The sequence below is a fragment of the Bufo gargarizans genome, chromosome 2 (assembly GCF_014858855.1).
Source record: "Bufo gargarizans isolate SCDJY-AF-19 chromosome 2, ASM1485885v1, whole genome shotgun sequence".
In the NCBI taxonomy this organism is placed as follows: domain Eukaryota; kingdom Metazoa; phylum Chordata; class Amphibia; order Anura; family Bufonidae; genus Bufo; species Bufo gargarizans.
Genome location: NC_058081.1, coordinates 168,281,149 through 168,295,336, shown reverse-complemented (window position 1 = coordinate 168,295,336; position 14,188 = coordinate 168,281,149). Strand labels below are relative to the sequence as shown.

Sequence of the window (14,188 nt, the reverse complement as noted above, 5' to 3'; positions counted from 1 at the left end):
ATCAGTGAGAAACACATTGCATCCAGAGCCTTCCGCTTTTCACACATGTCCCATTCATTTCTTTGGAGCCAGAGCCTCGTGAAAACTGCGCAATATAGAACATAGATGCTCCTTAAAGAAAAATAACACCTTGCAACAATATAAAGGAATATATCTTTATTGGTATATTGCTTAAAAATAAAATAGCAGTAAATATATGGCAGACATTGACCCACAAAAACATAAGAGGGCGCCATGATCAGTTGGGCAATAATGTATCAAAAAGTACTATCGCTGGTATTGCATCGGAATAGCATGTCTAAGGGGTCATGCAAACGGTGCCTGTATTGCGGCCCACAAAAAGCAGGTTCACAATTCACGGGTTACCGGCCATTTGTGCACAGCATCACAGATTCACTTGAATGGGTCCGTAATCCGGAAGGTGTGTGGACCGGAGGCACGGAACCCCTCTGTAGTGCTTCCGTGGGTTTTCTGTCCGTGCCTCCACACAGCAAGAAATGGAAAATGTTCTATTTTTTTTTTTTTTTGTCGGTGTGGAGAGATCATAGACCCATCCAAATTGAATGGGTCTGCATCTTTCTGCGCCAGCCACACGCATTGGGGACCGCAATATGCACAGAATGGGCGGCACACATTCACAAAAGTATGGTGATGAGAAATACCAGCACGTAATCCCCCCCCCCCCCCCCTCCCCCTTCTGTTTAAAGAACAGGGGAGGAGAAGCAGGAGAGAATTTAAAGGGTTTCTTTGGGTGATACAAATTAAATGTAAAACAACAAAAACTCAGAATGGTATAAAAAAATAATAATAATTACTCCCCCTCCCCCACGCATTGCTGCCATTTTGACACTTCTGCAGTCCCCCACCAGTCTCTGCTTCCTGGTGCATCTCAAAGCGCAGTAAATGCTGGATAAGCCATATCTTTTGGGGACAGGAGCAAATGTAGGTGGTTCTGGGCGTGTTCTTGATTTGATGTCGGTACATTTCAGGCGGACACCACTTAGGCGAGTCGGTCTATGGCAATTACTGTTATCTGACAATGCAGACGCTGACAATCTGTAACAGTAATGAAAGTGTTAGTGTTCACAGGAAAAACACGTCATGCGCTGCTGCAGATCTTGTATACTTACTGTAGATGGCAAATGATTGTCACACACACTGTTTAGCACTAAATGTGTCGGAAGATTGGAAATCTTAATACACTGTTGTGCACAGTATTAGGCTACTTTCACACTGGTGTTTCTGGGTGCGCTTGTGAGATCCGTTCAGGGCTCTCACAAGCGGTCCGAAACGGATCAGTTTTGCCCGAATGCATTCTGAAAGGAAAAGGATCCGCTCAGAATGCATCAGTTTGCATAAGTTCCGTCTCTATTCCGCTTTGGAGGCGTACAACAAAACTCTGCTTGCAGCGTTTTGGTGTCTGCCTGACGAAACGGAGCCAAACGGATCAGTCCTGACACACAATGTAAGTCAATGGGGACGGATCCGTTTTCCCTGGCACAATAGAAAACGGATCCGTCCTCCATTGACTTTCAATGGTGTTCAAGACGGATCCGTTTTGGCTATGTTAAAGATAATACAAACGGATCCGTTCTGAACGGATGCATGCGGTTGTATTATCTGAACAGATCTGCACCAAACGCGAGTGTGAAAGTAGCCTAAATAAATCCTGTTTTAAAGGGAACCTGTCACCGGGATTTTGCGCATAGAGCTGAGGTCATGGGCTGCTAGATGGCCGCTAGCACATCCGCAATACCCAGTCCCCATAGCTCTGTGTGCTTTTATTGTGTAATAAAAACGATTTGATACATATGCAAATTAACCTGAGATGAGTCCTGTAAGTGAGATGAGTCAGGGACAGGACTCATCTAAGGTTAATTTGCATATGTATCAAATCGTTTTTTTCCCCACAATAATAGCACACAGCTATGGGGACTGGATATTGCGGATATGCTAGCGGCCATCTAGCAGCCCATGTCCTCAGCTCTATACACAAAATCCCGGTGACAGGTTCCCTTTAACATGAATGTAAAACTGTCCAACTATTGATAAATCAGCAGCCAAGGTTTGGTAACTGTACATTCACTGGCAGATATAATTGAATATTTCTATTCACTGATATTGGTAAGTGCAGACACGGTTGTGGATTTTTGCTTCTCAGAAACTGATGTAACAGCATTCATAGAGCACAAGCTGCTGTTTACGGCGGAGGTAGCGTGTAGGGTTACAGCACTGCCAAGTAGGTTTAGGGCCTCGCTTTTGTTTTATACACCTGCTGGTTTACAGATTGGCCTTTTAAAGGGGTTTTATAGAATGTTACTATTGATGGTCTATCCTCAGATTGGAGGTGGTCTGAAACTCCATCCCCTGGCAATTTAGCTGTATCAGGGATACTCCGATGGCTGAACTACACAGCTTTGTCCATTGTTTATTGAGGAGCTGGTAACTGCAGCACTGCTTGCAGCGGGCGCCATAACCACCAGGTTTCTGCTGTTTAAAACAGCAGAGGCCTGGAGCTAATGTCTGCAATCGGCTATAATGCCGATTGCAGACATCTAACCCCTCAGATGCCATGGTCAGATGTGACCATGGCATCTGAGAGCGCTAAAAGCAGAAGCCGTGCGCTTCACAGCCTGAGCCACCTTCCCCTGGCTGAGATCGGGTAATGCAATCCGTACTAGTCATAGGCCTGAGCCTGTACAAGGCTTCCAGTATATTCCAAAGCCGCCTTGCAGGTGACCGCACTGCATTGGAATATAAGGAATCCTGTATTCTGTAATTGATATCCATTACAGGACACAAGTGGAAATCCAATGATTGCATGTTATACTCGCTTAGGGCAACAACAACAAAAAAAAGTTGAAAAATATAAAAGTTCAAGTCACCCACCTTTCCCTAGAATAAAAATATTTACAATAAAAAAAAAAATAATTATGGGCAACGCCATGTCCAAAGCGCCTGTGCCATTAAAATATTTATCCTATACAAATGACATACCGGTAAGAGAAAGAAAAATCTACATGGCAGATTCGACATTTTTCATTACTTAACCTCCCCACAAAATTGAATAAAAAGAAATTGATAAAAAATTCCTACACACTCCAAAATGGTATCAATGAAAACTACAGATTGTCCCACATGAAAATGAGCCCTCGCACAGCTCTGTAAACATAACTATAAAAAAATATGGGAGTCAGAATATAGCAATGAAAAGAAAACATTTTTTTTCCAAAGTGTTTTTTTTATTTATTCCCCCCCAGTATTATAAATGTGGTATCGCTGTAATTGTACTGACCCAGAGAATGAAGGGCACAGGTTAGCTTTACCGCATAGTGAACACTGTAAAAACAAAAATCATAAAACTGTGGTGGATTTGCATTATTTTTTTTATTTTTTTTTTTATTTATTAATTTTTTCCCAATTCCACCCAATCTGTAATTTTTTTGCCAGCTTCCCACTACATTGTATGCAATAGTAAATGCTGCCTTTAAAAATTACAACTACAACTTGTCCCGCAAAAAAAACCTTGTACGGCTGTGAACAGAAAAATTAAAGTTATGGCTGTGGTAAGGCAGAGAATAAAAAACTGAAAACTGAAATTTGCAAGGTCCTGAAAGGGTTAAAATAACCAATTTAGCTGTATTTTCACCATGTCCGTTTCTACTTACAATTTTCCATTCTTATTTATTAGATGTTTCGCTATGACATACTTTACTTGCATTTTTTTCTTTACCGACGCTTGATCACAGGGCATTGGCTTGGGAAAGGATTTGCATAGTTTGGTGCTTTGCCAAGCCGTCTGCAATGTGGGAACAGCGGCTCTGTCTGGAGTAATTCTCAATCTATTGTAACCTAGGTCATCTGTATGCCAAGGACAATGTCAGCTGCAACAAAGTACATTTTTCCCCTTTCCATTGTGTTCAGCATTTAGTGATGAAATTTGTCCTTTGTAAATGGTGCTGTGTTTTTTTTTTTTTTTTATATATAAGGATGGGTGCCTTTTTTTTGTCAATATTTTTCCTTCTATTTTTAATTGCCCCAATGCCCCTAAAGTAAAGCAATTACTTTTACAAATATCCTGTTTAAAGTTCACCGTGATGCCTAATGTGGGTGTGATTCTGCAGTCATGGGCGCGTCCCACTGCCACTTTGTTTTGTCTGTAGGTTAGCAGTGCCACATGGCTGCAGGATCAGACTGCAAGGAACACTTGTTTGTAGTCTGTAACCATGGAAACTCCATAGGAGTGGTAGACACCCAGAAATAGATTACCGGTATGTTTGTTTGGTTTAGACAACCCCTTGTCAAGTGAGCCATTCGATGTGGTTCCAGAGCAGATGGACCCTTCTATTAGTCCATAATCAAATGCAGTTCTCTCCACTAGAGCATTGCTAGCCATTGATTTCAGGTCCACTGTTCCGTTTTTAGTTTCTGGATACGGAAGACATACGGATGCATTTCCGTATGTGTTCCGTTTTTTTTGCAGACCCATTGACTTGAATGGAGCCACGGAACGTGATTTGCGGGCAATAATAGGACATGTTCTATCTTTCAACGGAACGGAAATACAGAATGCATACGGAGTACATTCCGTTTTTTTTGCGGAACCATTGAAATGAATGGTTCTGTATATGGAACGCAAAAAACGGCCCGTAAACGAAAAAAAAAAAAAAGGTAGTGTGAAAGAGGCCTAAGGCTGTATCTGGGTGGACGATATTTACGTCAAAGTGCAGTCAAGGAGCACCTAGTCTGAACACTGACCACATTTAATTGGTATCTTCACGAGTGACATATTCCAAACAGACTGTTAGCTGAGAAAATCGCAGCATGTGGTAACTTTCGCCGTCTTTCCTGCAAGACTTTCATTCAAATGAAAGGGTCTACAACAGGGGTTAGCAACCTCCGGCACTCCAGCTGTGGTGAAACTACAACCCTCAGCATGCTCCATTCACTTTTATGGGAGTTCGGAGATCAGTCAAGCAAGTTGTGCATGCTGGGAGCTGTCGGGGGTTGCTGGTCCCTGGTCTACGGGAAAACCAGAGTGCACACCTACTCCATTCATGTGTGTTCCATTTTAAAACTTGTCCGAGTTGCATATCTGTTTTGCGGTCTGCAAGACACTGATACCAGCCGTGTGCATTTTACATTTTTGTGGATCAGCACATCTCGCCCTTTGTTAAAAAAAAAAAAAAAAAAATCCTATCTTTGTCTGCCAAACGGGCAAGAATAGCGCATATTCAATTTAATATTATTTTGCTGGGGTGCAGAACGTACATACGGATGCAGACGGCGCACAGTTTGCTGTCTGCATCTTTTGCGGCCCCATTGAAATGAATGGGTTAGCCTCTGATTTGCAAAAAATGGGGATCAGGTGCAAACCCAAAATGCAATTGTGTGAATGCCCCCTAACACTGGTTTCTCCAGTGATAACAGGGGATTGTGGAGGGGTCTCAGCAGCAGCCCCCCAGCTTCTTGTGTATTCATACACACATTTTCATGGCTAGTTAGACTTCCAATTTATTTTTCAGTCTTTACTAAACACTCGATATAAGTGAACACCTACTATTTAAAATTCGGATTTTTAACAGATTTTGCTGGCAGAATTATGTTTGACCATTGTAATATATGGACGGTCATGTGCTCCAGAGCGGGAGACGTCCTATGTGTCCATTGTTCTCATGAGACAGTAAGAAAAAGAAAGCTACATCTAAACTACAGAGGAGTAGCTTTTATGTTTTCTTTTTATGCAGTTGGTGATATGTTTCCAAATCACAGAGGAAGGAAATGTGTCACTGAAATAATATTTTTCAGCTTTAGAAAGAAGTGATAAAATTAAAGCCTGTTCAAAGCTAATTCCATTATCCACTCATGTGACGGTCACGTACATATGTGTTGTGGATGTGCAGCAGACCCTCCCCCCAGTCATGGATACATACATTAATCGGAAATTTATTTCACAAAATAAACTGAGCGAGCTCTGATATGACTGGTCATCACCCAGCCTTTCTGGACTCCTGAAGAGTATAATAATCTACATCTCCTTCCATATCGCTGCATGACGGAAGGGTAATTTGGAGAACTTTTTTCTTGGGGCTCATGCACACGTCCGTGCCATTTTTGCTATCCGCAAAAAACGTATGCCGCCCGTGTGCCTTCCGTAATTTGCAGAAAGGAACAGGAGGCCCATTATAGAGATGCCTATTCTTGTCTGCAAAATGGACAAGAATAGGACATGTCTCATAAATTTTGTGGGGTCACGGAACGGAGCTGTCCACATCTTTTGTGGACCCATTGAAATGAATGGTTCCGTATACGGAATCAAAATACGGTCCGTATACGGAACGCAAAAAACGTTCGTGTGCGTTCAGCCTTTCTGTTCTCCTGCTCAATTATAGGAGCAGGAGAACGGAAAGGATGGATTCGGCACATAACTGAGCCGAACGGAGCCTACAGACTCCATAGACTATAATGGGGTCCGTTAGGTTTACGCTCAGAAGATAATTTTGGAGCGGAGACAAAAGTCCTGCATGTACTACTTTCGTCTCCACTCCAAAATTATCTTCTGAGCGTAAACCTAACGGACCCCATTATAGTCTATGGTGTCCGTATGCTCCGTTCGGCTCAGGTATGTGCTGAATCCGTCCTTTCCGTTCTCCTGCTCCTATAACGGAGCAGGAGAACGGAAAGGCTGAACGGTGATGTGAATTTGGCCTTAATGAGAGATGGTACTTGCTGTTTACGTGTGGTTAGGTTATCTCTACAATGTCTTGATGGTTTGACACAATGTACTCTTCCTACTGTGTACGTCTTTCTGAATTTTTCCTTCGCGCGAACTACAGAATTCCAGGCAAATTTTGAGTCATATGAGTTGGGCCAGTAATAAGATGGGGGAGGATGAATGCTCACATTGTTGTTCAAAATGATTGTCATTTTTGTATAATGGTTGGTAAATTATGGGAGAAGTTCTGTTATGCTACAGTGGGAAGTGACAGTTACATGAAGTTCTCTGGTTTACAATATATAGCACATACTGTATGTACGGAAATAGTTTCATAAATGACTGTAGGCAGAAATAACTTAACCTTGAATAACCCTATAAATGTTAGGTTAAGTTATTCCCTATCCACAGGATAGGGGATAACTATTATATAGCTGGTTGTCCTACCGCTTGAACCCCCACCCATCACAAGAATGGGTACCCTGTACCCAGGGCCGGCTTCAGGTTCATGTGGGCCCCTTGGGCGATAAAGTCTCAGTGGGCCCCCTTATACAGTCATGGCTGAGTACAGAAAATGTAGTAGTGTTACCTGCAGTCCTATGTAAAACCAGATGACACTAGTGCTGATAATGTGGTAGTGTTACCTGCTGTCCTATGTAAAACCACAGATAACACTAGTGTAGATCATGTGGTAGTGTTACCTACGTCCTTAGTGTGCCTCCCTGTGTCTCTCCCATGGACTCTATTCTGGCAGCGCTGCCTCCTCTTCCATCTTCTTCTTGCCCTGCACAGAACATCCTGATGCAGCTGCGTCAAGGCATAGGAACACTGTGGGCATGATGATTGTGACGCACGGAGGGACCCCCCACACACACACACACAGACACAGGTACATACACATACATATGGACAGACACCTGTGCGATTGTCAACCAACCTCTATCTAATGTGTGTGGGCACCTTTAGGGGACATTAAAAGGGAATTCCACCTTTAGTTACCTTCTAATATGACTCCCACTGATTCCCAGTACTGATGGGACATGGACCGGGGTTTAAAAGAGAATTATCAACATGTACCAGAAGGTGAAAATATTACCAAGAAAAATAAGTGAGTAACATGGTTATATCCCTTTAAAAATATCACTTTATTTAAATCGTCATACAATTAATCAAATACATATAGTAGGGAGTCAATAATAAGGTGCCACTTAATCCCCACCAGTAAACTGACAATGAGCTAGGTAAATAAATGTCCAGCAATATAAATGATTATAGGCATGTAACCACAAGGGCTAATCTGCAGGTATAGGTATGTCTGAATGGCGTACAAAAGGTGCTAACTGCGTCCTTTTATTGTCTGAAAGCAACCTGCAGTAGCCTATAGATAGAATGGCATTCAAATGTAGGACATAATGAAAACCTAAACTAACATTACCTTTTAAAAAGCGGAGAGATTTAAGTGGCGCCTTCCCGTATGTACCAGAAGGTGGTCTAAACTGTAACCCATTAGGCACTGGCTAGACTGTGGGATGGAGTCTAAGCAATGCCTTAGGCCTCATGCACACGGCCGTTGTGAGTCTGTTCCGTGCATTGGGGACGGGTGCACATTAGCCGTGTGCACGAGGCCTTAGAGCGACACACACACATCATGGCCCTCAGAATACACCTGGATCTGTACTATAAACCCCCTTAATTGCACCAGATTCCATTCCACTTGAACCCCACTGCCCCTGAGTGCTCCACCTGCCCTCTCATATATGAGCTCCATGTGCTTCCCCTCATGAAGTTCTGGTTCTCCAGCAGCACATCCTACCTCACTCTGCATCTTGCAGGCACACACAGCCCCTCCTCTTTCCACAAGCTGCTGCAGTCGGGGTTGGTCAGCATTTCATCATGTGACCAGTGACATCACAGACCTGCTTCTAACAACTCCATACTAGCATAGCATCTACAAAAACTCCATCTACCCTGTTTTGAGTCCTGACGGCCCCCCCACCCCAGCAGTGCACATGGCGAAAATTGTCTGCATTGTTGGGGGGAGCTGCCCTAGAATTCAGAACGGGCAGGACACAGCTGCCGGAGTGAGTGGGCACAGTGGTCCGTTTTTCACGGATTCGTTGTTCTGTTTCTTTTGTTTTCCTTTCCGTTCCGTTTTTCCGTATAGCATATACAGTAATTACATATAAAAAATTGGGCTGGGCATAACATTTTCAACAAAAACGGAACTGATACGGAAGACATACGGATGCATTTCCGTATGGGTTCTGTTTTTTTTTTTTTTGCGAACCCATTGACTTAAATGGAGCCCCAGGAACGTGATTTGCGGGCAATAATAGGACATGTTCTATCTTTCAACGGAAAAACGGAAATACGGAAACGGAATGCATACGGAGTACATTCCGTTTTTTTTGCGAAACCATTGAAATTAATAATTCCTTATACGGACTGTATACGGAATGCAAAAAACAGCCCGCAAAACTGGGGGGGAAAAAAAAAAACGGTAGTGCGAAAGAGGCCTTAACATGAGCTCGATCCAGAACTTCCGTTATTTTGGTTGTGCTGCTTATCTAAGAGAGCAGAACACCAGAAATAGTGGTGGTCTGAACGAGGCGTAAGAGCTGGGTATTTATGCAGGGGAACCGTTACTAGTCTACATAATATCAGGTAATTATAGCCAAGTGATAAAGTACAGTCTACTATAGTGGCTCTTCCCTGTACTTCATCACTTGGCTATAATAGCCTGTGTTCATACACTGCACTACATACATTACACACATCGATTACATGGCTGCGCGGTCACCTTGTACTACATGTCACACTGGATGTCCGGCCTCGGCTGTAGTTGTCCACCACTCCGGGACTCCATTCCTCTTCAGCTCCACTGCCACCATGTTCGACGGTTTGCAGGCACAGCGCACTGCTCCCTCTATTCTCCTGATTAAGAAAATCCCGGGAGCCGGCCCTTCCTCCTTTCAGCTCCCGCCTGTTGCAGGACACGATACCGCTCCGGCAGCCTGCCCAATAGCAAAGCTTCTTGCTGTATGGAGCTTTGTTATTGGTTATTGCAGGCACAGATGGCATCACTGAGCTGCCCATGCCATTTACAGCGCGCCCTTGGAAAAGTCCAAGGCGTATTGGTACGCCTTAAACGTTTTTCAGGGAGTAAAATAGCCTGAATACGCATCTGACGCTTGTACGGGCGTTATTGCGACCTAGTGTAAATGAATAGAGGCCGCTGATGGATGGGAAAAAGAATCCTCATCTCCATGTTGCTTGGAGTAATTTTCTTTTAAAGTATGTACCGTTTGAAGCAGAAAATTTCTAAGAAGGTATCTTCAGCTCCTATAATGTTCCTCAAAAATGTCTACATTTTAGATAGAAATGTTCATGGATTTCCTCCCTTCATGAGTCATCCTGTCTTCTACCGTACAGCTGGGCTTTCCTGTAAGCTCAGGCATTGGGCACACCTTCTGCTCACACCAACATTAGTGCAAGCAGGTGACACGTAGGCTGCTTGATTGTGTGCTAAACAGGTGGAGCGAGAAGGCACATCTACAGGACCTCCACCTGAGGGTTACACCAGCTGGGGATTTCCTTCCCTGCTACATAGTGGAGGTGAGTCTCATCATTTGCCCTCTTCTAGAACTGATTCCACATGCTGGGATTCTCTAGTGCACTCGCATTTATAGCTTGGCATTGATTCTTTCATTCAGATCTGTGTTCATGCGCTGTGTGTTTTTCCAGTCTTGTCCTGGCCATCCTGCTCAGTGCAAGGTGGAAATACTGTTTGTAGACATTAATGTGCATCAGTGCACTCGGCAAACAGATGGATCTCCTTCTCTTTCCACCCTCCCTCAGTAACATTGGATATTACATTTTCTGTAAAGCAAACCACTTCCTTCGGATCTTAGTTATAGATTGCTAGGTTCATCTTCGCTTGCTGACGGCACAATGTAATTATGGTTCACATGTACCTTTCTGTCCGTGTTCTCACCCACGGAAATACAGTAAGTAGTGTAATGAGACGGAACTTGCTTCCACATCATTCTGATGTCTTGGCGGGTGTCTCAAAGTGACTCGGTGGAATGGTGCATGGACTGAAATGTTCACTCAAATGGCAAAGGCTTTGAGCGGTTTGGGTGATTGGAACTGTAGTAGTAACCACTGGGGAGGTGGGTAGTGTGAAAACCGTAAAGGTTGTAGGTGGCCACCAAACGTGTGACTGATGTCGTAGTGATTCATAAAATCTGTTTCAAGTCAGATATACTGGAAGCTCGGCTTTCATATGATTAGTATGACAAATTGGTAACGCCACTGGTTAACGGCTCGTCCGTTCAGTGCTTTAGATTCACATGTGAAATGCAGTGAGGTGTGGCAGGCGAGGAATTCTGCGTTCTCGCCCCCTTCACGCTGACTTTTCTCTTTTGAGTGTGCTTTCATGTGTACATTTTGCCTGCCAGTATTAGCCAAAATGAATGTTGGAGGAGCACATCTTGCACACACAGCTGACCTGCCCGTACAGTGCAGCAGCAGATCTGTGCCAAATGGCGCTGATTTCAAGGTGGAAATGCTGCTGCCTCTCCACAGATTTCACCCTCTGCCTTGCAAAGGGTGAAATCCACAGCAGATATCTGCAACATACTGTAAATGCACATGCTGATGATTTTTTAATCCGCACCACAAGTCAAGTTGGGGTACTTTCACACTTGCGGCAGAGGATTCCGGCAGGCCGTTCCGTTGCGGGAACTAATCCGTCTCACAAATGCATCCGTTTGCGTCCGGATCCGTCTGACAAATGCATTGAAATACCGGATCAGTCTTTTTCCGGGTGTCATCTGGAAAAAACGGATCCGGAATTAATTTTGTTTCTTATTTTTAAAGGTCTGCGCATCCGCATCTGCAGATCCGTTTTGCCTAAACACTTGGGGCCCGATCCGGCATTAATGCATTTCAATGTAAATTAATGCCGGATCCGGCATTCCGGCAAGTGTTCAGGATTTTTGGCCGGAGAGATAACTGCAGCATGCTGCAGTATTTTCTCCGGCCAAAAAAACGTAAAAGGGACTGAACTGATGCATCCTGATGCATACTGAACAGATTACTCTCCATTCAGAATGCATTAGGATAAAACTTTTTCCGGTATTGAGCCCCTGTGACGGAACTCAATACCGGAAAATAAAAATGCTAGTGTGAAAGTACCCTTATGTGTGACGTTTCCTGTGGAAATGCGCACACATCCGCTGTGGACAGGGCATACGCCATGTGTGACCTAACCCTGTAACTGCACATTGATGCGGATTACGTTGACAGAAGAACTGCAGAGTGATGCAGGTCAGCAAAGTGTATGAGATTAGATAAATCTCATGTACACTTAGCATTTTCCTATGACGTGGAAATTAACCTGAGATTTTGACATCTCAGAGTCAGTTGTAGAGTGGTTTTCCTCATAGACTTCAGTGGGGTTAACATAAACAAATAATCCGCACTCCACAACAAAAATACTTAAAAACTGCACAAAAACACACCAAAATCATGATAAAGTGCAGGGTTGTGTTAGTGTATTTCAATAGACTGTAAATAGATGCAGTTGAGATATAAATACGGCAACTGCTATAGTCTTTTCACAACATACCACTGAGGAAGAAACAAACTGTTTCGAAACGCGTCTGCTTTGCGAGGGCCGACACGAAGATTTATTTATTTTTTATTTTTGTGCACAAGAGAAATATCCACAGACTGGCATAAGGCTTTACAGCGGGACTGAGGTTTGTGCGCTTGTGTTCTAAAGCGGCAGGGAGTGTAGCCGCCGAACAGCGTGAGTAACCGGCAACAACTATCTGGCTTAAGTATGAACATATTATGAACTATCACAGCGCATTTATACCATAGATTCTGCTTTTTTCAACTGGTATTTTTCTTAAACTAGTAACGCCAAATCGCCAGCCGCTAACTCCCATACGGGTATTATCCATGTGAATGGACATATCAACGCATGACTATATGCAGCATCTGAACATCAACCTAAACGTCTAATTTTCACTTGGAATCAATTGCTGCTTCATCAATGTGAACAACAACATATGGGCATTTAATATCCATTAAATCACCATCCAAAAAACACAGATTTGATATATCAGGTCGGCCAATTTTTGTATTTTAATTTAGTTTTATGCGTGAGCTCCGCATATTATAAGCCTGGATCACCAAATAATGTATTTTTTATATTTTAATGTATGTTTATATATAAGATGAATTAATAAAATACAGGAGATGTGCTAAGAGCCAGTCATATTAGTGAATTACAAATACGGCGACCACACTGAATCCCACGAAAAAAACCAACATTTATTTTTTTTTTTATCCCTTTGCATTTTTTTTTTTATGTTTTTAACTACTCATCTGACCTGATAAAGTTTCTAGTATAGAAACACAATGGGGGTAATTTTGCAACTGTTTAAACGCCTGTACAACAAAATTTAGTCGCATTGGCATCTATGCAGTCCTCGCCGCTGTTTGGAGGTGGTGTAATGGGGGCCAGGCGATTGTGCGGAAGACATTCATTAACATTTACACCTTTTTCCAGGCATACATGATGTTTGTCAGAGAGCAGCAGATTTCAAGGCGCATGGACTGTCGGAGGATGCGCATAACTTATGACTAAGGCCTCATGTACACGGCCGTTGTTTGGGTCCGCATCCACGCCGCCGTTTTGGTGGCTCGGATGCGGACCCATTCATTTCAATGGAGTCGCAAAAGATGCGGACAGCACTCCGTGTGCTGTCCACATCCGTGGCTCCGTTCCGCGGCACCGCAAAAAAAATATAACATGTCCTATTCTTGTCCGTGATTTGCGGACAAGAATAGGCATTTATATTGCCGGCGCCCGTTCCGTTCCGCAAATTGCGGAAGGCAACACGGGCGCCTTCCATTTTTTGAGGATCCGCGGTTTGCGGACCGCAAAAAAACGGCACGGTCGTGTGCATAAGGCCTAAGACTGTCAGGCATGAGGACTATATGCAAAAAATCCCATGCATTTTGTATGTTTTGTACAGTTCACTTGCTCCATTTATACTCCTCCATATCTATATCTAGTATATAAAAAAAAAATTGTCAGGTTCCAGACTTCTAGCTATGGCTGGATTGAAGTTAAATCAAAGTTATATAGTTTTAAGAATTGGCTTACCGAATAGTTACCTTTTGTAATTTAATGTCAACTGCTCTTACGTACTCTAAATAGTAATTTAACGCCATCATAATAGCAGGGCTGTAAATGAGCAGCATGCCTATAATTTTAGGCTAAGCAGCTAATGTTGTGAAGCCATTATCATCAAAGTGGTTTAAACTCCACTTTCAGAAGTCTTCACTACTTTTATTAGTTGTTGTTTAACTCGTTTTGTGACTTTGAGTTAAACATTAACAATTTGACACAGCTTGCCTTCTCTCATGCATATATTCATGCCTTTTCCATGGACA

General features: G+C 43.1%; 1 protein-coding gene across 4 annotated transcripts in view; it reads left to right on the top strand.

Moving 5' to 3' along the window:
• Positions 1–14,188, top strand: part of RAB27A (RAB27A, member RAS oncogene family) — an 81,981-nt gene that overhangs the window by 27,332 nt on the left and 40,461 nt on the right. The window contains exon 1 of one of the 4 annotated variants that reach the window (XM_044279671.1): positions 10,193–10,330. The exons of the other annotated variants lie outside the window; for them this stretch is intronic. The gene's annotated coding sequence lies outside the window, so the exon portion shown is untranslated. Of the gene's footprint in view, positions 1–10,192; positions 10,331–14,188 lie in introns of those variants that run through there. 4 annotated transcript variants of the gene reach the window in all.